Source organism: Canis lupus, chromosome 28, assembly GCF_011100685.1.
Source record: "Canis lupus familiaris isolate Mischka breed German Shepherd chromosome 28, alternate assembly UU_Cfam_GSD_1.0, whole genome shotgun sequence".
Lineage (NCBI taxonomy): Eukaryota > Metazoa > Chordata > Mammalia > Carnivora > Canidae > Canis > Canis lupus.
In genome coordinates, this window is record NC_049249.1 from 17,690,496 (window position 1) to 17,714,541 (window position 24,046).

Genomic DNA, 24,046 nt, shown 5'->3' on the forward strand with positions numbered 1-24,046 from the left:
AGAAGTCAGTGAGCAAAGCTTTAGATGGTTTTTAAAAAGATATCTAAGGGGAACCTGGGTGGCTCAGTCAGGCAGCCTACTGTTTGTTTTGGCTCAGGTCGTGGTCTCAAGGTCCTGGAATCCAGCCCCATATTGGGTTCTATGCTCAAGTGGGAAGTCTGGTTGGGATTCTTTCTTCCTCTCCCTCTGCCCCTTCCCCCACTCATGCACAAACTCTTTCTCTCTAATATATACAATAAAAATATTTATTACATTATATCAGTTGTGTTGCATGGTTGCAGAAAATAGTCACTGCTCCTGGTTAATTCAAGCAAAAAGGAACTTATGGGAAGGTTATCAGAAGCCCAGGGAATCAACTCCAGTTTGAGGAACATAACTCAGAAAGAGCCAGGAGCTAGGACAGCTTTGGAGGCATGGGGGTCAGGAAGTGCAGGAGTGCTTTCTTGGCAGATAGTATCTTACCAGTAGTTTCCCATGGAATGAAAGAACTCCAGTTATCTCTTCTACCCTCATGTTACTGAAAATTCAAAGTTCCAGATAAATTTCCCAATTGGTAGTTTAGGTCACACGCTCCGTGCATGATGCGTGGGCTGAAGTGTGTCACCTCGAGATTCATACGTTGAAGCTCTAACTTCTAGGATCTCCGAATGTGACCATATCAGGAAATAGGGCCTTTAAGGAACGAAGTTAAAATGTGGCTGTTAGGGCAAATTCAAGTCCAATCTGATTGATAGATATCCTTAGAAGAAAAAGAAATTAGGAGACAGGTTACAGAGAGCTGAGCACGTGAAGACGGGGGAAGGCAGCCATCTGCAAGGCAAGGAGAGGAGCCTCAGAAGAACCAGCACAGCCGACCACTGACCTCTGACTTTTAGCCTCCCCAGTTGTGGTAAAATACATTTCTGTTGTGTAAGCCACCTCACCTGTGGGACTTGTTACACAACAGCCTTAGAAAACTAAAGGTGAGGGAAACTATCTGGGGAAATAAACCTGTAAGTATTGCTGTGGCTTTTGAAGTGAGATTTAGAGGCATTTGGATTTACTCTCCCATGGGGACTCCCTACACCAGGAGACAAGTCCTCCCTCCTCTGCCACCAGTGAAAATAAGAGGATAGTAATGAAGGCAGAATGGATGGGGGACAGAGGATAAGCATTCAAGTCATTTTAAAAATCACTCTTCTCTCAGCATTTATTGAGCATAAACCAAGGAATAAAGTGCATGCTGCTGCAGGTGCTGGGAATTCAGGTAAGAATTTGTGGCCCACGTCCTGCCCTGGTGGAACTTATAATTTTAGGACCAGTCTTGTAAATACGTATTCAATTTTCTGTCACACTTTGGGGGAGGGGGAGACAGAGCACTTGGGTCATTTAGAGTAAAGTAACAGAGAGGTAGAAAGGGATACCGTCCTCCCCACCCCCAGGAAAGGTGATGCTGAGGTGAAGAAAGAAGTCTTAAAGGCAATGGCATTAACAAATATTGGGGTTTACACTTTCTTTCCCCCTAGAATCTTCCTTTCCCTTCTCTCCTGGCACAGTGATAGAATTCTGAACGTGGAAGGAGTGGCGGAACTGGAGGATGAATAGGAAAGAGGGGATGGTGAGAAATGGACTCACAGGACAACTATAAAATTTAAAAATCATGGGGGTCCCTGGGTGGCGCAGCGGTTTGGCGCCTGCCTTTGGCCCAGGGCGCGATCCTGGAGACCCGGGATCGAATCCCATATCGGGCTCCCGGTGCATGGAGCCTGCTTCTCCCTCTGCCTGTGTCTCTGCCTCTCTCTCTCTCTCTGTGACTATCATAAATAAATAAAAATTAAAAAAAAATTAAAAATCAAAGATTTGGGGGGGAGGGGCACCTGGGTGGCTCAGTCAGTTAAGCATCTGACTCTTGATTGCAGCTCAGGTCATGATCTCAGGTTCCTGGGGTCCAGCCCTGTGTTGGACTCAGCAAGAAGTCTGCTTCATATTCTCTCTCCCTCTCCCTTTGCCCCTCTGCCCCGTGCACTCGCTCTCTCTCTTTCTAAAATAAATCTTATATTATTTTTTAAAAATCAGAGATTTGGACTTACAAAAATGTTGACCTTCTAATCTGCACAGTTTCTATTTTCTATATTATTCCAAAGTTTTATGATGAACATATGATCATTTCATAATTTAAAAAAGAAAGAAAGTAAAAGTCACATCAAATATCCATAATGGATTTCCAGATTTAGCAGGCTTCCAGGTATTTTATTCAAGTCCTTTTAAATAAAGTTTTAAAAAATGTGATAAGGCTGTTCTGCAATACTAATTATGAAACATAGTTAAAATAGGGACGTTCATAGGTCAAAGATGGACAATAACTTCTAAAGAGACTTATGGTCGCATAATATCTGCTGGAGAATGGTTTATTGGTCTTTATAAATGGAAAACGAAACTGTAATTACTTAGTTCCTTCGCAATGAGTATTAAAGATACAGGAAATCATTACTCAAGATTCTTGGCAAAGGAAATGGCTCTTATGTTGCCCTCTGCTACTCTTTTATTTCTTTCACAAAAGTAGAGAAACTTCTCTGCTTAGCAATTTTACTGGCGATGCCTCATCCATAAGTAATTTGCTGTTGTTAACAAATGTTGGAACAAAACGACACCAATTAAGGTTCTGAGTGGTTATCAAACATGGCAAGAAATTGTGCATGAACTGTGGGATGAAGAACTTAGCTTGAGGGAGGCGATGCCTGCTGCTGAAAAACATTTTAAACAGAAGCGAACCTAAAAACCCAGTGTCTTGCCTGATCTTTAGCACCCACCTGATGCTTTGATACAGGGTGGGTAGCTCAAGGTTCTAAACTGGAATTCTGGAAGCCATGGGCCTGGGTGAGAGCACCTGTGGAAGACATGGAATGCAAGGCGAGTAGGCTCAAACTGGCCCCGCCAGCTCTGGAAAAGAGGCTGTTCTCCAAACAGTTTTCCACGTACAGTATACGCTTTTTATGAGTGTTTATCGATGTATTGTGCAAACTTCCTTTCTTTGAATGGAGTCTCTCCCACTCAGCTCTCAGAATTAAGGGTTCACATCCCATCCCTGGCTGATCTAGGGCACCACCTCCACCTGTGGGGACAGGCTCATGGTGTTGTCACAAGGATCTTGCCTTTGATGAGCTATGGATCCAGGTTCAATGTCAGGATTCTGTATTTATTAGCTATGTGGTCTTAGTTCTCTAAACTCCCTAAGCCTCATTTCCTCTTTTGTTCTTATGAAGAAAGTGAAATAGAAAACATCCAGAGCATCACAGGTTCATCATAAGGGAGCATTTCAGCATTTCTTCTGCCCACCCTCCGCACTTCCTCTGCGCCTCCCTGGGATACCTGTGTAGCAGAGCACAGACTCCTTACCAGGAGGATGGAAGCAGGGGAAGGCTCCGACCCCCTAAAGCATGCTCCTTGCACCCCTCGGGCCACCTGTGCCCTACTTTAACCCATCTGACAAACCCAGTGCTGCCTCTCCTCCCTTCCGTAGGAAACAATGAAATAAATTTAGAAAAGGCAACCCCTAAACCATCCACACCATCCCATGAGTGATTACACCTGTTCTTTTGTCAAGTCGCAAAGAGGCTCCATACCAATAATTTTGCAGGAGAGACAGGGGGCTGGGATGATGCAGGAGACAAGGAGCCAGCCCCTGAGGTGGCTGCTGGCGGACGGATGCTGCATTGCTAAACTCAGCCACGCTTGCCAGCTGAACGGCTCTTTTTCTTTATAACAAATCTGAGACCAAGGAGGTCCTTCTGAGAGCCTATCATTAACTTTGTTATTATGGTTATTATCAACAATGTGCCAATTTTCCTACATCTTTTAGGATCTTTCAATTACTACATGCTGAGTTTTTCTTCTCCTTCTTTTTCCTGGTCCCTGCACCTTCCCCCCTACCCCAAGTGCCCCGATTTCTTGTCTTTCCTCTTCCCAAATTGTTTTCCCTATAAAAGAATGGCAGCGACAGGGATGGAAGCTCACTCAGCAGGATCTGGAATCTCTCTGATTGAGAGGAAAGAAATATTTGTGTATTATTCAACGTCCTCCAAGTCATTCATCAGATATTTCATTTTTCAGTAAAGTCTTTTCCTTATCTTAAAGCCACTGACATGAATATATATCATGAAGTTAAAAAGATCGAATTACACTTCACTGGCTACTGCTAAGATTCATGGAGGCTCAAAGCCCAGCTAGTCCCTGGGTGTACCAAGCTGCGGTATTTTACGTTTGTTTTGTTTTCTTTTTTTCTTTCACAGTGAACACACGCTAACAGGGTTTGTCTCTTCATTGTGATATGGGAATGATTGAAAATATACTCTGTATCACTTGATAAAAGACCTTTGCCAAAAAGGAGAACAGCTTTGTCATTTGAACATATTTCCCAGGAGCCCTGAGATGTGCTTAAGCCTGGTTTAATGGGATATTTTTGAGCAGCGATGCTAGCTGATGTGCCAAAGGCAGAAGCTTCTGTGTGGGGTCACTGGCCCTGGGAGACTATGGAAATCCCCCATGTTTCAATGCAGATTAGAATGCTGGCTGATAGGCTTGCTCCCTGGTAGCTAAGGTACCTGGGCTGCAGGCAGTCTGGCAGTTCATCCATCCACATGTTGTTCCTGAGAGTGTACACCTAACAGGCTGTGATCTCCTAGAGTTGCTAGAACACACTGCCACAAACCAGGTGGCTGAAAACAAGAATTTTTTCCATCACAGTCCTAGGGCTAGAAGTTCAAAATCAAGGTGTCAGTTCCTTCTGAAGGTTCCAATGAAGAATCCATTCCCCACCTGTCTCCTAGATTCTGGTGGCTGCTGGTGATCCTTGACATTCTTGGCTTATAGCTACATCACTCTGATGTAGCTTCCATCTTCATAGGGTTCCTCTGTGTACTGTCCCCTTCTTTCTTATAAGGAGACATGTCATTGCATTTAGGGTACACCCAGTTAATCCAAGATGATTTCATCCAAAGACTTAATTTTATCTGCAAAGATCCCTTTTCCAAGTAAAAAATCTGTCATGTTCTCAGGTTCTGGGTGAATACATCTTTTCATGGGTCATCATTTCAGCTCATACCATAGACCTATTCCTGGAAAAAAAAAAAACACAAAGATTTAAGCAAAAAAATAAAAGTTGGGATCACCGTCTAGTGGCCTTAGCTCTCAGCATCCAATGCCAAGCCCTGTGATCCACTTCTTCCTTCCCCAAAGCTTACCAGGTCAATGTCCCAGTCCTTTTGGCTCTCTAAAGTGAATACAACCTGTCTGCTATGACTATTTTTCTCGTCTGCCTTTTATAAGCTATTATTATTGTTAGACACCATAACTTGTATCAGCCCTTCAATCCCATAAGCTAAATGGTTTATTATTAACAAGACACTACCCACTAATACCTGCATCCCCACTTCTCTTTGAGGGAGGAGAGAGAATGATCCCATTTCTCAGACTCTAGGACACAGATCAGGCCTCCCTTGCTAGTCGTTTGGGTCACTGTGTTGCTATGATGTGGCCAGCCCACAGCCACAAAAAAAAAAAAAAAAAATTTCTCATGAATTCATGCAGCTTTCCATATTTTCATGGCATAGACTAACTCTATTCTGGGATGTCAATGGAGCTTGCAGACGGAGGGAGGGTGGATGGGGAGGCAACCTCAGTGTTTAGACTGGGCCACAGGGATCATTCAGATTTCTACAAGACCGTCTGCACTAGGGTGGCCCAGGTCTCAGGAACAAGAAGGTGGAAATTTGTTTTCCTTTGTCTTTTTCCTTGAGACTCTGGGGAAACTCTCAGGTAGAAGTGTTTGAGATAAGAATGAGACATTCAAATACTTAGACTTCATTGAAGCCATCCATATTAATTCTGTGACATCTTACCATGACTTCATAGAAACTGCATGTTAAGTTTAAAGGGTTTCATTTTTCTTCATCTGATCATGGGAAGCAATTTCATGCGACTCTCCACACTCTGGAGGCAACTATTCAGAAATTAACATTCAGAAACTACAACTGAATTTACAAGCTGGAGAAGGGTATGGGGCGGCACATGGAGAGACTCTGTGAGATGAATGAGAGCAAAGGCAGTCTTCAGAGACTGAGGACCCTTTTTCCAACATACATACATGGTCCAACACTGCCTAGGCAAATCCAGCCCCTCTCCAGAAGGATTCACATACTATACTCCAGATGCACCCTGGATGATTCTAGTCTCTGGACTACTTGAGCCTGGGAGGCTCTAGGCCCTTCATCATCTAAATCCTAACCACCATAGAAAAGGCTCAGCACAGATGTGACCTCTCAGCAAGGCTTCCTGGTGAAGCCAGCTCAATTCTGCTCATCTGTCCCTGCTCCCCATAGCATTTGCTTGTGCTACCTCTGGTATGCTTGCTGTCACCATTTGACTTTTCTCACCTTTACCCATGAGCAGTAAGAGGCAGAGAGAGATGTAGCAGAAAGGGCACAGAACTTGAAGGCAGATGTCTTAGACTCTAGTTCCAACTCATTTCATATTATCTGGCTTCTTTAGGCTAGTAATCAGCCTATCTGGGCACATTTCCTCCGCTATGAAATAGGAGTCAGAACTGAAGAGAAATTGTGTTTGCTCTGCCTATCTTATCAGGTCATTGTATGTATCAAATGAGATACCCCATCCTGTAATGAATTTAATATACTGGCTCAGAGCTGCCACCACAATGAGATGAGTTGGAAGGCAATTTCCTGGCTTCTCCCTACACCTGTATTTGCACTTCTTTGCCGGCAGCTGTGCACCTGGTACCAGTGTCTGTGAGTGTTGGCTGCTAATGTATCACAGCTGCTCCTGCCCCAGAGGGATCCTCATATCTCTTGGAAGCAACACCCCAACCCTATCCATTGATGGGGCAAGTCTGTGGTATTGTTTATGCTCCTCAGCCCCCTGGGATCAAGTCAAAACTAAATCTAATCTGAGACTAAGTCCTTGCTGGATTCTTTCTCTCTTTTCCATCTTCTTCCTTCCTTCTTTTAGATCAACCTCTTAACAAATTACCTGCCCCAAATCTCTGTCCCAAGCTCTCCTTCTTGGAAACCCAACCTAAGACACGATCCTATGGTGGTCAGGTCACAAAACAAGACATCTCCATTCTTGTGATTCAAAGTGCTTGCACAGATATAAGAGATATAGGACACCTACACTTTCTTCAATATAATATCTCAAGGAGCAGGAGAAACAAGTTCTCTGACCACCCACAAACCCAGCTAGCTGAGTGCTTCAGTCCCAGTGTCCAGCATAGAGGCCAGTGGGATACACAGCACAGTGGAGTCCTCTTGTCTCAAGACCTAGTACTGTGGCCTGTCACAGCAGCGAGCCTCCCTCTACCAGGAATGCTCTTTTGTGTTTGCTGAGCCCCCAAACTCAAGAATGATTATCATCTATACAAGCTGAGCTTTCTTTAAAGTGATTGTTTAGTGGGAACATCTGGTGTATGAATGGATTATATGTTTTTTTCTCTTCTCTCCCTCCAGTCAACACTAAGTGAATACTTTGAAAGGATGCCCTGCTTCCCTCCCAAGGACTGGAGAACTGCTTCATTATTTAACTCTGTGCTTTCGTCACTACACAACTGTTTTCACATTGCGCTTGCCTGGCGGGAAGGGATACAAGCCACAACTTGTGAGATTTTCTTGCTAATTAAAAGTTTCCAACAACTCTGTTTGCCAGAGAGAATGCTGCCACATTACCTTGTTCAATTATTGCTAATTAAGACCAGCTCACCATTCCCAAAAATCGCTTTAAGTCCTGTGTATTTCTAGCTTTTTTTTTCTTTAGTCACTCTGAATAGTCACACATTCACACAACTGAATATCCACTCATATTGTCTCTTTTATTGAAGTATAGTTGACATACAATGTTATATTAGTTTCAGGTGTACAGAATAGTGATTTTCTTCCATGCATTCTGTGCATTAGACTACGCATCATGGTAAGTGTAGTGGTCATCTGTCATTATTACAATAGTATTGACCATATTTCCTATGCTGTCCATACATTATCTTTTACTTAATTACATTCAGCCTTTTCTAGGTCATTCTTTACAATTGTCCTTCCCATAGGCCATAGCTATCCTGAAGGTCATTGGTGAATGTGAACTTAGACTGCATCTTGTTGTTGCCAATGGTGTGGGTTAGTCTGGGTAAAAAATCTGGATGACACCTTCTGTATAGTGTAGTAATGAAGACTGCAGGTGCAAAATGGGGTCTCCTTTGCCCAGTGATTTGGGCAAGTGACTTAACATCACTAAGCTTTAACTTTGTTTCATCTCAAAGTGCAAATAATAATACTATGCACTTCGTGGTACTATTTGAGGATTATAGGAGATAATTAATTATTGCATCCCACTTAGCTCCCATTTATCAAATACTAATTTCTGTGCCTCTGGCCTGAGCATTATTCATGTGTCTTGGATTGGGGCTCTCAAGAAAAATGTGTTTGCATTTTATAGGAATTAGCCAAGCCAAATCAACATACTCCTCCTGGTTGTGCTCAGACTATGGTGTACCAGAGAGAAACTAACCAATCTGTCAAGTGGACTAAATGGTCTATATTATCTGAAATGATGAGCCAGTGTTTATAAACACAGAGAAGCCGAAGTACCCTGTAGTTGGCTTTTGGAGTCTGAGCTATCCTCAATCTGCTGATAGAAAATCAGACTGTCCTTCACTTATTGCAATTTTGTTCTATCCCTACATGGTGGCTTTAGCCATGGTTTCAAATTTTCCTCTTCTACTTTTTCCAAAGAATTCTTAGCACAGAGGTTTTTCTTTTCTTTTTCCCATTCTAGAGAACTATCTGAGCACTGTGAGGTTAGGGCCTAATGCACTATATGTCTGGAATAGAGTAAGTTCTTTTTTTATTATTCAAGTATAATTAACATACAGTGTTATGTTAGTTTCAGGTATACAATATAGCGATTCAACAATTCGATTCATTAGTCAGTGCTCATGACGGTAAGTGTGCTCTTAATCCCCATCACCTGTTTCATCCATTCCCCCACCTACCTCCCCTCTTGTAATCATCAGTTTGTTCTGTGTATTTAAGAGTCTCTTTGTGTCTCTTTTTTCTTTGTTCATTTATTTTGTTTCTTAAATTCCACATAAGAGTGACACATGAAAAGATGCTCAACATCACTCATCATCAGGGAAATATAAATCAAAACCCCCATGAGATATTACCTCACACCTTTCAGAATGGCTAAAATCAAAAACGCAAGAAATAACAAGTGTTGATGAGGATGTGGAGCAAAAGAAACCCTTGCGCATTTGGTAGGAACTCAAGCTGGTGTAGCCACTGTGGAAAACAGTATGGAGATTCCTCAAAAATTTTAAACATTGACTATAGAGGAAATTCTTAATAAATGTTTGTTGAGGGCATCAAGTGGCAATCATGAAAAGATACTGTCTTAGGATAAAATTCTCATGTCTATGTTAAGTAGGCTCTGGTCATGAACTGAGGCCTTGCATAAATGATCTCTAGATCAGACTTTGTTCTTGGTTTCTGGCTTTCCAGTTCTAAGCTCCAGCTTATGGCGCTCACCCTCTCTGTCTCTCAGAAAGTGCATGATCTCCCATCTCTGATTTCCTCTGCCTTCCTATTCCTTTTTGTGTTTACTCTCCCTTCCAGCATACCCTCCTGCAACTGGAAGGATTCAAGCTAAGATTCCTACAGGGAAGTTTCAGAGAGAGGGAATCTAATTAATTCTAGTTAATTCAGCTTGTCTTTTTGAGAGAAGTCATAGAAAGTCACTATCTCTGTCCAGACTGTGAAATGATCTTGTGTTGAGTAGTTGTCCACCCCTAGCCCCCTCAGCTGAGACCCAGAGATGGGATATCCTGACTCAGAGCTTGAGCATCCCTCTCAGTGCATCTGTAGAGAAGGCAGCTTCTCAGAGATGCGGATGGGGTGGTAGTTACTAAAAAGGCAATGGAAGTCTCCAGCTCTGTTCTTCTTCCTCTTCTCCCACAAGCCTTCTGAATCTTTTATGAGTTAAAAATGAGCAGAGAAAATACTCCCTCTTGGAGCATATGTTCATGGGTTTAAGAGAAAGGTATTCCCTAAGCATGAAATTTAGATTACCTTCTGAGCAGAAAGCTAGGAAAAATTCAACATGCGGGAAATGAGATTAGCCATCTGTAGAAAAACCTAGCCTAAATGATAAGCAGTTGAACTTCTAGGTTCAGTGATTTGGGCATCATCAGTCTCAGGAGGGTATGGTTGCTTTGCAGAGCTAAAGCCATTGCCTTCTTCATCCTCCGTGTGAAGAAAGTGCTAATAGAAGGAATTTTCTGCATCAGGCAAAGAAAGTGAGACCCAAGGGGTGAAACTTGGAAAAGAATAGCCTGCTCTCCTTTTTCCAGAAAGGAGGGCCTCCCTACCATCAGACATGTGCTCTCTGGTCCTCTCTTCTTGTTATCTCCACTTTGGTCCGCATCTACATTCATTTTATGCACCTGACTTCATTCCCCATTCCTCCTTGAAAATGTCCAAGTTTATCACCAATTCACCTACCTCAGTTATCAAAACTCTGGGACATTTGCTAAACTTCACACAAGAATTTTAAAAAGATTAACGAAGTAAAGTGGAATGCTTCCTTCTGGAAATGTCTTACTACACTTTCCCTTGTGAATCTCCTTCCTGATACTTCAAACCTAACAAATCTCTTTTAGGGCTATTTTTTTTTTTTAATCCACCCCTACCATTGCTTGTTGTGTTTTAAGCTCTTTTCTCAATCTTCTGCTTTTATCACTCTGCCCTAGGCTATTGTATCTATCCCAAGAATTTTACTACCATATGTAGTATTATAATAATCCCTAAACTTAATTATAGGCTCTAGAATCCAAGGAAGTTCGAGTCTTTTTCCTGGTCTTCATACCCAGTCCTCTGCTTCCCTACTCAATGATGTACCAGGGAATCTTTAATATCTGGCTCTCATAGAGAAAGGAAAGAGGAGCTCTGATTTGAAGTTTGCCAGTTTCCATGGCACAAATACACTGACCATGGCATCAACCAGCTCACAAAATAACTGAAAATTTAGCAGTTGGCTCTCCAGAGCTGGCATGAGGCAACGCTAGCACACCATTGCCTCTGCTGGTAATGCCCTCTTGATTAACCCATAGACACTTCAAATTCTGCATAGTCAAAGCTGAACATCCCACGGCTTGCATGACTGCTTCCTGCTCAACTAGCAATTTAAATTATCAGGACTGGCAACGTAACCACTGTGAAAGCAGGGATCTTTCTCATATTTACTGTCTTATCCCAAGCATCCAGAACTCTGCTGGCACCTAGTGCACAATAAATATTTGTGGAACGGGTGAGATGCTGTGACCAACATTCTAATCTGTCTTCTGGGTCTACTTATCCTTTTAAATAATGAATTAGAACTCTTATTTACCAATCAGATTCCTAGTAGCTAGTAAATTAGTTTCTGATGTTGGAAAAATTGAGTTCTGAACCTGAAGACTGAGAACCCAAAACGGGACCATAGGAATCCACCAAGGACCTGTGAAGCCAGATGCCATCTTACTATTCTAATGCCCTACAAATGTGCCAGAGATAATAGTGTGAACATGTTTGCTGAAGTTCTATAAATAAAGAAGCATCACCATATAAAAATCACTTAAAACAAGCTGAGTAATCTACTAAGGTGCCTGGTAGGGTAGAAAATGTATGGGTTTGAGAAATTCCTAAAATTGTGTTCAAATTACAGATTGGACAATTATTAGACTAGTCACTTGGGTGAATTCCTTAACCTTTGTTTTGTCAACTATAAAATGTTTATGATGATATCTAGCTTGCATTGTAAGGAAGGTTAAATGATTTGTCCTCAAGATGCATTAAAATGTTTTTCCTGGAGAATAAGGATTGTGAGGGGGTTGTCTTGAAGCTAATAGGAATGATGTCATGTGAAAACTCTTATCTGTGCTACTCACTGAGCTTGCTGCCCATGACAGAGAAGAGATTACATCTTTTCTGTTTTCCAACCTGGCACTGACTCTGCTAGTGGAGAAGGGGTCAAAGCCTCTGCAGCTGGCTGGTGTCTGTGCCAGGGCCGAAGCATATTGTGGGAAGGATGGAGGTCAGTCTGCTCCGCTATGCTGCGGGTGCTTGTACCAGGGGGAGCCACAATCCCCCCTGCACTAGCAATTCCTAGATTTCTGCTCAGCAATCAGCTATGCTTCCTGAGAACCATGAGCTTGGAAACTAGCCCTACAATGCAGATAGATAGGCCTCCAAGTGGGCCCTGGAATACAAAATTCAAAAGATGTGATTAGGACAATTTTCTTTCTTTCACAGATGTGATAAAGTCATCTTGATGCTCTGAGGCTGGTTAGAAAATTTCTCAGGGGTTTTCTTTGTCTTTTAAACCAAAAGTCTCTGAGATTTATCTATAGATAATCCAATTGGCCACCACTAACAAACTCAAATGCAATGCTTGATAATAATGGGGGGCCAGATATCAAGCCTTCTAGCATCCTAGGAACTGAGTCCTTTTACCTGAGAAATCCCCCTGGCTTTGCAGTGCTGGCAAACTGATTATAACTCAGCGGCTTGTATCAAGGTGGGTTAAGGGAGTCAGCCACGACAATCTGGTTCTTCAGGAAGCTAATTTCCCTCAAATCAGCAATAGAGACAGAGAAAGGAAGGTTTCTTCTTTCCCCACCTGCCTCTCATAAGTACCCTGATTTGGATCATTCTGGGAGAGAATCCTAATTATCTGACTGTCCTTCTGACTTTTATGATAATCATGACATCTGAGAATTCAAACTGTTGGACCACAGCCAGGCCTCCCTGGCTGGAAGATGTACTTGGTGGGCCATATCATTGTTAAAACAGCTTTATAGAGACACAACTGAAGTGCAATAATTGCACATTTTAAAGTGTACAATTCGGTGAGTTTTGACATGTGTATATACTCCTGAAACTCATCACAGTTAAGATAATAAATTTTTCTGTCACCTTAAGAGTTTCTCATGCTGGTTTGTCATACATCTCTCCCCCCGCCCCCTTGCCCAGGTAACTTACTGACCTGCTTCTGTCACAATAGATTCATTTGCATCTTATATAATATAACCTTACATTATGTACTATGCTTTGTCTGGCTTTTTTCACTTAGCATCATGCCTTGGAGACTAAGCCATTTTGCTGTATGTGTCAGTAATCCATTCCTTTTATTTTATCTTAAATATTTTATTGAGAGAGAAAGTATGAGTGGTGGGAGGGGCAGATGGGTAGGCCGACTCTCTGCTAAGCAAGGAGCCCAATGTGGGGCTCAGTCCCATGACCTGAGCTAGAGTCAGATGCTTAACCAACTGAGCTGCCCATGTGTCCCAGTAGTCCATTCCTTTTAATTGCTTAATAGTATTCCACTGTATAAATACACCATAATTTCAAAATTAAAATCCATTCAACTCTCAATGGGTATTTAGGGTTTTCCCCCTAGTTTTGGGTTATCGTAAATAAATCTGCCATGAATATCTGCATACAAGTCTTTACATAGATAATTTTTTAAATTTTTATTTATTTATGATAGTCACAAAGTGAGAGAGAGAGAGAGAGAGGCAGAGACATAGGCAGAGGGAGAAGCAGGCTCCATGCACCGGGAGCCCGATGTGGGATTCGATCCCGAGTCTCCAGGATCGCACCCTGGGCCAAAGGCAGGCGCCAAACCGCTGGCCACCCAGGGATCCCTACATAGATAATTTTAATTATCTGAGGTAAACATCTAAAAAATAGAATAGCAGGATCACCTGGATCACGTGGTAGTTGTCTGTTCACATTTTTAAGAAACTGCCAAGCAATTTTCCAAAGTGTACTTCTCTGCTTTCCCATCAAAAATGCATAAGTATTCCACTTGCACCATGATCGCCAACTCCTGGTATGGTTAATCTTTAAAATCCTAGCCATTCTAATCAGTGTTCAAAGATAGCTCAATATGTGTATAACTTGAATCTTAATGACTCATGATGTTGAATATGTTTTCACAGTTTTATTGGGCATTTACATATCTTCTTTTGCGAATTATCTGTTCCAATCTTTTCTCTAAGTTTAAAATTGGTTTTTAGGTTTGTCTATGTAATTGTAGGAGTTCTTTATATGTTCTTGATACAAGTCCTTTGTTTAATATACGTGGTGCAAATATTTTCTCCCACTCTATGGCTTGCTTTTTCATTTTCTTAATGGTGTCTGTGTTAGTTTTCTATTGCTGTGTGGGAAATTACCATACACAGGGGGGTTGAAAACAACACCTTATTTATTATCTCACTGCTCTGTAGGGTGTAAGTCTGGTACCATGTGGCTGGATTCTCTGCGCAGTCTCATGAGGCCAAAACTGAGATATTAGTGGGGTCTGTTCCTTTTCAGAGGTGCCATCAGGGGAACGTGTTTTTGAGCTCATTAAGGTTGCTGTCAGAATTCAGTTCCTTGTAGTTGTAAGACAGGTCCCTGTTTCTTGATATGTGGTTCCCCCTAGCCAGAAACATTAAATTATTCTCATGCTTCATATCTCCTCAACTTTCCCTACTGACTTCCTCTTTAGCTTTTAAGGGCTCATGTGATTACATGGGGGTCTACCCAGAAATCTGGGATAATCTACTTATTTTAAGGTTAGCTGATTAGTATTCTAATTTAGCAACTGCAAAGTTCCTTTTGTCATATAAAGCAACATATTCACAATCGTCCTAGGGGTTTGGACATGGGATCTTTTTTGGTATATGTTTGTGGGGGGTCATAATTCGGTCTACCAGAGTCCTTCAAAGAGCAAAGGATGTTAATTTTGATGAAGTTTTGATCTATCAAAATGTTTTTTTTTATTTGTTCTTTTGTGTCCTTAGAAATCTTTGCCTACTTCAGGTTGCAATGATTTTCTCTTATATTTTCTTCTCAAAGCTTTATCGATTTAGGTTTTATGTCTATGACTCATTTCAAGTTAACTTTTGCATATGGTATGAGATGACAGTCAATTCCACTCCCCACTTATTATATCTTGGATGCGTAGTTGATCTAGCACCATTTGCTGAAAATCTTTTCCTTTACCCATTGAATTGAATTGGATTTTTTGCCTATTTATTGAATCGTGATCATTCTTCATATATATTGGATACATACATGTTTTTCAAATATTTTTCTCCCAGTCTGTAGCTTATCTTTTAATTTTCTTCACAGTATCTTTCAAAGAGATTCAATTTTAATTTTGATGAAGTATAATGTATATATTTTTTCTCCTATGGTTTATGCTCTTTGTATCTTTTCCAAGAAATAGTTGTCTAATGCAAGGTGACAAAGCTTGTCTCCTGTGTTATTGTGAAAAGTTTTATGGATTTAGGTTTTATATTAGGCCTATAATTTACTTTGAGTAAAATTTTAAATTAGTGTGAGCTACAGACTTGGTTTTTTCTTTTTTAAAGAATGGATGTCAAATTATTCCAGCATCATTTATTGAAAAGCTTACTATTTTTGATTGAATTGTCTTAGCTCTCTTGTCAAAAATCAATATGTGTGGTATCTGTTTCTGGTCTCTTATGTTCTTTTTATCTATGTCTTGATTACTGTATTTTTATAACAATCTTGAAAATAGATAATGTGGGACTTCCAACTTTGTTCTTTATTTAAAAAAATACTGCTTAGGCTATTTTAGTTCCTTTGTTTTTCCACATAAATTTTAGCATGTTTACATAATTGGAGTTACATTGAATCTATTTATGAATTATGGAAGAATTGATACATTAACACTACTAACTTTCGAATCCATTAATGTGCTATATCTCTATGTTTTTAAAGTATTCTCTGATTTGTCTCAACAGTGTTGTATAATTTTCAGAATAAAAATCTATGTATTTAGCATATTGAAATATCTAAGTTTATCATTATTTTTTGTGTACTTTTGTAAATAGTACTGATTTCAATTTCAATTCTCCATTGTTCTTTGCCAGTATAAATGTACCTTTCGTGTAGATTATGTGGGACCTTTTGTGAATACAGCTCCACTTTTATATGATACCATACTGCAAATTCCAGCCATCTCAGCTCCCCAAATTCTGATCATTGTCCCCTCAACTCAGAAGAACTGCCACATCTTTCGATGGACACTGAAAGATGAATGGATAAAGAAGATGTGGTTTATGTATACAATGGAATATTACTCAGCCATTAGAAATGACAAATACCCACCATTTGCTTCGACGTGGATGGAACTGGAGGGTATTATGCTGAGTGAAATAAGTCAATCGGAGAAGGACAAACATGATATGGTCTCATTCATTTGAGGAATATAAATAATATTCTATGAAAGGGAATAGAGGGGAAGGGAGAAGAAATGGGTAGGAAATATCAGAAAGGGAGACAGAACATGGAAGACTCCTAACTCTGGGAAACGAACTAGGGGTGGTGGAAGGGGAGGAGGGCAGGGGGTGGGGGTGACTGGATGGCGGGCACTGAGGGGGGCACTTGATGGGATGATCACTGGGTGTTATTCTGTATGTTGGCAAATTGAACACCAATAAAAAATAAATTTATTATTAAAAAAAAAAGAAGAAGAACTGCCACAGCCTGCATGCATGCCAGCTGTCTGGATGACGGTCAGGAAATCTTCCCCAAGTAGAAGCCTGGACTACTGTGGGCCTCACCTTTTTATTCTTACTTCTCTCCAGGGTCAAAATCTTGTGCTGTTTGTTGTCCCAAAATGAAGAATATTGCCTCATATATTTTTTCTAGTCTTGTAAGTATGGCTGGGGAACAAGCTTATACTAGTTACACCATCATGGCTTCAAGTAGATCGTCCTCCCATAGTTTACTCAACCAGGCATCTATTAATAAATATATGTTTTCCTATTTTTATATAAAATGCTACAATGAAGGTGTCATAAGAATGTCCTGTAGCACATATGTAGTTTATCTGTAAGGTAAATACAAAAGAGTGTAATTGCTGGGAACAAGCACTTAAAATTTTTCCCAGATCTCGACAAATTGCTGAACCCATTTGTAATTCCACAATCATCGTATGTGGGCACCAATTTCATAGCTCAGCACAGCAGTTTGTGGATCTCTGCTCAATGGCAAGAACAGACAGTTCATGGAAAAGGAAATACAAATGCTCTCCAACATTTGAAAAGAAGATCTATCTCACAATTATTCATTCACATACTCCAAAGCTACCATTTATCACTTATATCAGGGATATCATATGAAGCTTTCTTACTGAAGTTAGAGTCTGCATGTGGATATAAAAAGCCAACAAAACAAAAACAAAAGCCCCCAAAGTCTGGACAGATTGGGGAATGGCAGTCCCATTTTCCCCTGCCACTTGCTGCTAACAGTTATCTGAGAGGAATACCAGCCACAGCTGAAAGGTCCCTAAAGCTTCTTCTATAGGTTGCTGTCAAACCCTGGCTACCCACTTGGTATCATACCATTGTCCCCTACTGCATTCCAAGAACTGACTTATGTCACCGGCATTGCCAAGCACAAATGATGAATTGCCTAAACTGCTTCCACCAACACAAAATGTTCAGAGTGAAAACAGAACCTATTCTCAGGCCAAATTCTCAGCACACTTTTTAATTACCCCATTAAATCTTGTGCAGGGCTGTGGTGAACTCACTCTGTTTCTGGCAGCCAGCTGCTAGGAGGAGGAAAACCTGTTGGGGATTTAGAAATTGAGTCTCATTTTGGATAAGGGAGTTTGGACTCTTTCCACCTACTGGTTTTCAAGTTCCCCTTTTGCCACTAGACATGTTAAACTCGGGAGAACACAGTTAAGTTTAAACTTGTGATTTACGATGTAGACAGTTCTTAAATTATATCCTAAATATAGATGTGCATGGCCAATCTCTATTTAGATTAGAGAATCCAAAAATATATTTTAAAAGCATACAGTTTTTCTTTCTTGTGCCCTTAGTAAAAAATCTTATCTCATTTAAACTCAAGAACCAAGGCTAGAAAATCTAGATTTGAGAACTTGATGAGTAAGTATATACAGGCTCTAGAATCAGTATGCCTGCATTTGAATTTCAGATCCATCCCCAATAGATAGATAAGTGCAAGTAAATACCCTTATCTGTCCCCAGTTTCCTTGTGTATAAACCACATATAATAATATATATCTTATACGATTATGCTTTAATCATTTGATTTATGTCAGAATTCATAATACCTTGTTTATTGGAGGCTATTATCATTTTTATGATTATATGATTATAATTTGTGCTTTGATAACCATGAGTGGAGGCACCTTGGAGAATTACTCTGAGACTAGAGGTAGAATGGCTGCTTGTAGATTAATTAGTAAATTAACCAAAATTTTTGAATGGCATCTATATCCTCAGCACTTTGCTATAATCCTGAGCTTTATGGAGTCGGTGGCCCATTTAAAATTCAATGGATAATATATGTGAAGGACTAATGAAAGAAGGAAAGTATCTGAAAAAATGTCAGTTGCTGTTTTTATTATTAATAGTTAATAATGCAAGAAATGCACTTTTAAAACCATCAACAAACAAGCCAAGATTAGATATATAATAGTCAGAGTGCTATAATTTTACTTTACTTGAACTTTTGTAATAGACTCATAATTACTTTTGGAAGGAATTAAAAGGGCAAGGCTTAATTTATATCAATGACATGGCCTTACTCTAATCCATCCCGCTGCCCATGCTGGCAGGTTAATCCTCTAAGAGTTCATTTCTGATCTTGACAACCTACATCAAACACCTTTAAAAACTTAGCAATGACCATATGACCATGTTCAAACTTCTTAGCATATTTTTCATGTGTTTGTTCTGCTATGTTCTTTCCCATCATGCTTACCCACCCCTTTCTCATGTTAAACCAAACTACTCACTACTGTCCTGATAAGGCTCAGGTCAAGTGCCATAAATCTTATTTCAGATGAAATTATTTTGCTTCCATCTAAAGTCTCATATACCTTGTCTGTGCCTCTTTTATGCTACATGTGACATTTGAAATATGTCACCATACATTTCCCAAAAAAACTATGTCTACACACATATACAGATACATAGAAGTGCATGTGTAGAATACAATTATCCAAAGACATTATAGCCTGATGGCCAAGAGCTTTGTGTCTGGAGTTAGACAGTTCTGGACTTAAGTCCTGTCTCTGCCACTAACTACTAATGTGACCTTGGATCACAGAGCTGCAGCTTCATCATTATGAAGCTCTTGGAGATTGTCATGAGGTGTCCATAAGATGATGTATATAATACCCTTATAGCATAATGCATAATGCACGGTATATCATGACTCTTCAGGACGCTCCCCTGCAATGCTGTTCACTATTTAAAGCAAGATCCACATGTGATTGGTTTAATATTAGCAGAGCAGCTAAGCTAGAAATATATACAGAGAATATGCTTAGCGTATTTTGATGAGTGAAAGAATGCATGTAACTGATTTGTGATAATGCATACGTCAGACTGAGTTCAGGGGAAAGAGTGAAATGTGGACCCAAATAGCGGGAAAGGTCTTTCTAGAGTTGAATCTTTCAGACTGAGAAGGATCTGAGGAATTAGAGAAAAGTGCAATAAGGCAGATGATGCATTTTCCTTGAGGAAGAGAAAATCCAGATGACTGGAATGATCTTACATTTTTGGTTACATTGTGGCCAAGTGGGAAAAACCGTACATCATTCAACCATGGAAGACCCTCCTACTCCATGTCCAGAGAAAGAAACTTGGCATAATAGCAGTAGGTCCAACTTAGAATATGTGGATTTAACATGAGAACTGCTTTATCCTCTTGCATACACATCTCCATTACAGTGAAATCAGGAATCTTGAACCTCATCAAGGATTTTTAGGTTGTGAGTCAAATAACTGGGAGAGAAAATGTGGATAGAAGTCATAAAAGAGGAAAATGGGAGAGAAACTGGACTGAGTGGTTCTAACTATTACCTGGAGACTTGTCACCAAAGCAACTACTTCTCTTTATTTCAAGTTCCTCAGCAACAAAGTAGAAGGAATCATATTTGAGCTATCTACATTGCAAGTCTTTTTGAGAATTCTACTTGCAAATGTACTTGGTATAATTGAAACTATTTGCAATTTTATTTGAAATGATAATTCAGGTGTGGGACAGTATTATATCCTTTAGAGAGCAGATACAGGAATTATTGCAGTTAGCACCTTTTATTAGGTGCCAATGCTGAGACAGTATCTGCTTTTGTTATGCTTCCAAAGGTATATTAGGCCAATGTTACAGCTAAGAGGTTGGTACCCAGTCCATCCTTACATCTGGTTGTTAAATTGTAGAGATGTCCCTCATGGAAAATTCAGATCTCTGTGTTGAAACTGCCATGGATAAGAACCCTGTCAGGATGGTCTGTATGGTAGACTCAAGATGCTCATAATTCTTTGACATTCTTCTCATTAAGAGGTAAAACTATTTCCCCCCCCTCTTGAATTTGGGCTGAACTGTGACTTCTTTGATAAAAGAAGAAGAAGAAGAAGAAGAAGAAGGAGAAGGAGAAGAAGGAGAAGAAGAAAAAGAATTAAAGTGATGCTGTACCCTTCCTGGGTCCACTCTTTGAGAGGATTGTCAGCCTTTGTCTCAGCCTCTTGAAGTCCTTTGCTTCCATGAAATAGCTTGACTACCCTGCTGGAGGGACCAATGAAGGCCCAGAAACTAAATGGAGAGTCACTCAGTGGAGCCCAGCCTTTCATCTGACTCTGACAAGGCACTGGGAAGGTAAATAAATCAATTTTGGACCTCCAGAACAGTCCAGCTACCAGCTGAATACGAACAAGTGAGCCTTGTCAATATCATATGGTACAGAATTTCCCAATTGAGCAGTTCCAAACTGCTAACCAAGAAAATCATGAGATATAATAAAATGATTTTTTTAAACCATAAGTTTTGGGATACTTTGTTAAATACAGCATATTTTTATGAAAAAGGTATATGCATAGAAAGCCATGTGTCAAAACTGGGGGATGTATGGAGCACAAAAAAGTTCAATATCTTTGTAGCATCTGTATTTAGTAATGTGGAACCTCAATGGAAAGTTTATTAATGCATTTCTTTTTTTTTAATTTTTATTTATTTATGATAGTCACAGAGAGAGAGAGAGAGAGGCAGAGACATAGGCAGAGGGAGAAACAGGCTCCATGCACCGGGAGCCCGACGTGGGATTCGATCCCGGGTCTCCAGGATCGCGCCCTGGGCCAAACGCAGGCGCCAAACCGCTGCGCCACCCAGGGATCCCTATTAATGCATTTCTAAGTGAAATGTTTGCTTCTTTAGACCTGAAGATCATTTAAAATGATAAAAAGAAGAAATTTGTTGTATAATTCTAAATTCAGCCAATGCCAGTTTCTGATAGATTTTCTTTTTAAATTTAAGCAGGAGGTATTGTAGTGCAAGCAACATATCATCCTCAGATTCTCCTTTGAGATGAAGGCAGGTGTACAACTCTTTAAAAATGCTTAATAATGAATGCCTGCCATCTTTACCATCATTTGCACCTCGGAAGCTGTGCACATCTTAATTAATTAAGCCTCAGAATGCCTCTGTGATGTGAAAAGAAATAACAAGGAATCATTTTACCCATGACTGAAACGTAGTCACCTCTTGGGTTGAACACAACAGCTGTTTAGCAGCTGTAAGGGAATCCTGAACTATCATTCTGGGCAGCCACGCTAAGGAGGATAACATATCTGATTGAAATTGCAGGGGAAATTTGAGCAGACAGGATGCAATTACCTGAATGGGATCCCAGCCAGCTCACCAGAGCTGAGTGGCGAGCGACTGGAGCTGGAGAGCGTGCCTGCTGCCTAGTTCACAGATTACTGGGGACATTCAGCACTCTTTGTGGACAATAATCAGAGGCTGTGTAAGTCTATGGTCCTGAACCTATGTTACATTTCCCCTAAACATGTGTCTTTCTAGGATGAAGTGGCCATTCTGTTGAATCTATCTTGGAAGGAGGGCTCATACAAACCCCAAACATGAACATGGCCAGGAAAGATGAAGCAACTAGATGTTCAATCTTCAAGATACTCATCCAAACACAGTTCAAGACACACATTTTCTAGCCTCTGAAAAATAGTAAAGAATAGGTCATGAGTAGGAAAATAAAACTCATGTATTCCATACTGATACACTTATAAACAGAACTATTTTAATAAGCCAGAAGTATACAAGATCAGTAATATTTGAGTTTAAATTCAAGAGCCACTTTGGCTCACACTGAAGACTGAAGGTATGGGAACTAAACCTGGCTCTACCAGAAATGTCCTGGGTGGTACTGGGCCCACAATGGAAGCAGCGTCTCTGTCTCCTCATCTGAAAGGCAACAGTTTTAGATGACATACACTCTAATAACCTGCTCACCTTAAAATTCTCTAAGTCTGTGAGTCCAAAGAGCAATTGCTGGCTTTACCCTTAAATGAAGCAAAGTCATTTTCTAAACGCATGTTTAGGTGAGGTCACTGATTAACCAACATTAATGAAATAAAATTAGCTTACCTAAAAAAAATACACTATTTTAAAAACTCACATCAAGCCAACTACAGGACCCCCATGCCAACATCAGAGTATTTGGTTAGAGAATTCTGTATTTGATTTTCCTGTGTAACTTGCTTAATTCCCCATAATGAAAGTACCACCACCACCACCACCACCACCACCACCACCACCCCACCTGCTAAGTGCTTAGGAAAAGTGTAGATGGCAAAACAGGGAAGGGGCTGAAATTAACAGATCCCCTTACTTAGAAAAGGTAAACCATGTGTACAAAAATTTGCAATTAAAAAAATCTTCAAATTTCTCTAGAATCTGTCTTCCCACAAAAAATATGCCATGTCAAAAATGCTACACTATAGCTATTCAATTTTCTCAAATAAAGAATAGATGCACTATAGCACTTTTCTTCTCAAAGTATGGTGCATGACCCTGAGGCACTGGCATCATATGGAGAATTCAGAATCCCAGGTCCCTCCTTAAACCAAAAGAATCAGAATTTGGATCTTAGCATGATCCCCCAGGTTATTTTTAATCACATTCAAGCTTGAGATGCTCTGTGCTATCATATTAAATTTTTGAAGAGTCCTGCACCCATATAAATTATTTGATCTTGTTTAACTTAGGATCTGTCTTCAAATATCATCAAGGACCCAGACCTTAATATACAATGGCATTTGATTATCGCCAGCTAGATTCACTTGAGATTTACAATAATTTTGTACAGTTTACTTTTTCCAAGTAAATATTGAAATAATTTCTTTATCTTTGATTCTTCAGAGTCTTATATATAAGGGAGAATTCAAACTACGAGTACTAGCTTTGAAAACCAAGGACTCAATAAATCAAAGACTCCTTTTGCTCTGCCTTCAATTTCTCAACCACAGCAATGATTTCCCTTACGCTAAAGGATTTACATGCTTGTGATACATCACCACTTTATGCAGGCCTGTTGTGAGTTGTAATTTTACATAAACTTATTCCATTTAGCTTAATAATATCCATTTATAGCTCAGTTTATAACACATTCTCTACTTGAGAGTAATAAAATTGCATTTTGTTAACAAAACGACTGTAATTTAGTTTTGTTAGTGAGTCATATTAGTCTCATTATTCAAAATTAGTGAGGCTTTGCCATATATGTCGTGGCTGCAGACGTCAGCCAGAGCAGTGTGAATTACACCAATGCTGAATCTGATATTTGCAATTTGTTTGGAGTTCGCACTGTTCGGGGGTGGGTTGAACATGTGGCATCAAGCCCAGGGGACCTGAGCTCTCCTGGAGTGTCGGGTTCAGAGTGTGGGGTGACTCTGACTTCAACTCTCTGTATTGGGCCTTTATGTCAACTTTCCCTTAAAGGGTTCTATAGCTGAAAGTTTGAAACACACGCATTCTCATTCAGTGTCATGTGCCCCGTGAGTGTGTTTTGGTGAGGAGAGACAGTGACTAAGGCCACAAGTGCTGTCATAGCCCAGAGATCTTCAGAGTTAAAACAACACTCAGCATCAGCTTCCATAGTCCAGCCTGTTCTATCTGCCATA

The 24,046-nt window shown here is 40.2% G+C and overlaps 1 long non-coding RNA gene across 4 annotated transcripts in view; it reads right to left on the reverse strand.

Moving 5' to 3' along the window:
• Positions 1-2,199: 2,199 nt before the first annotated feature.
• The window catches only part of LOC111093071, a 61,892-nt gene continuing 40,045 nt past the window's right edge, over positions 2,200-24,046 (reverse strand). For all 4 annotated transcript variants that reach the window (XR_005380273.1, XR_005380274.1, XR_005380276.1 and 1 more), the window contains one exon: positions 2,200-5,093. This is a non-coding gene — a long non-coding RNA (uncharacterized LOC111093071). The remainder of the gene's footprint in view (positions 5,094-24,046) is intronic.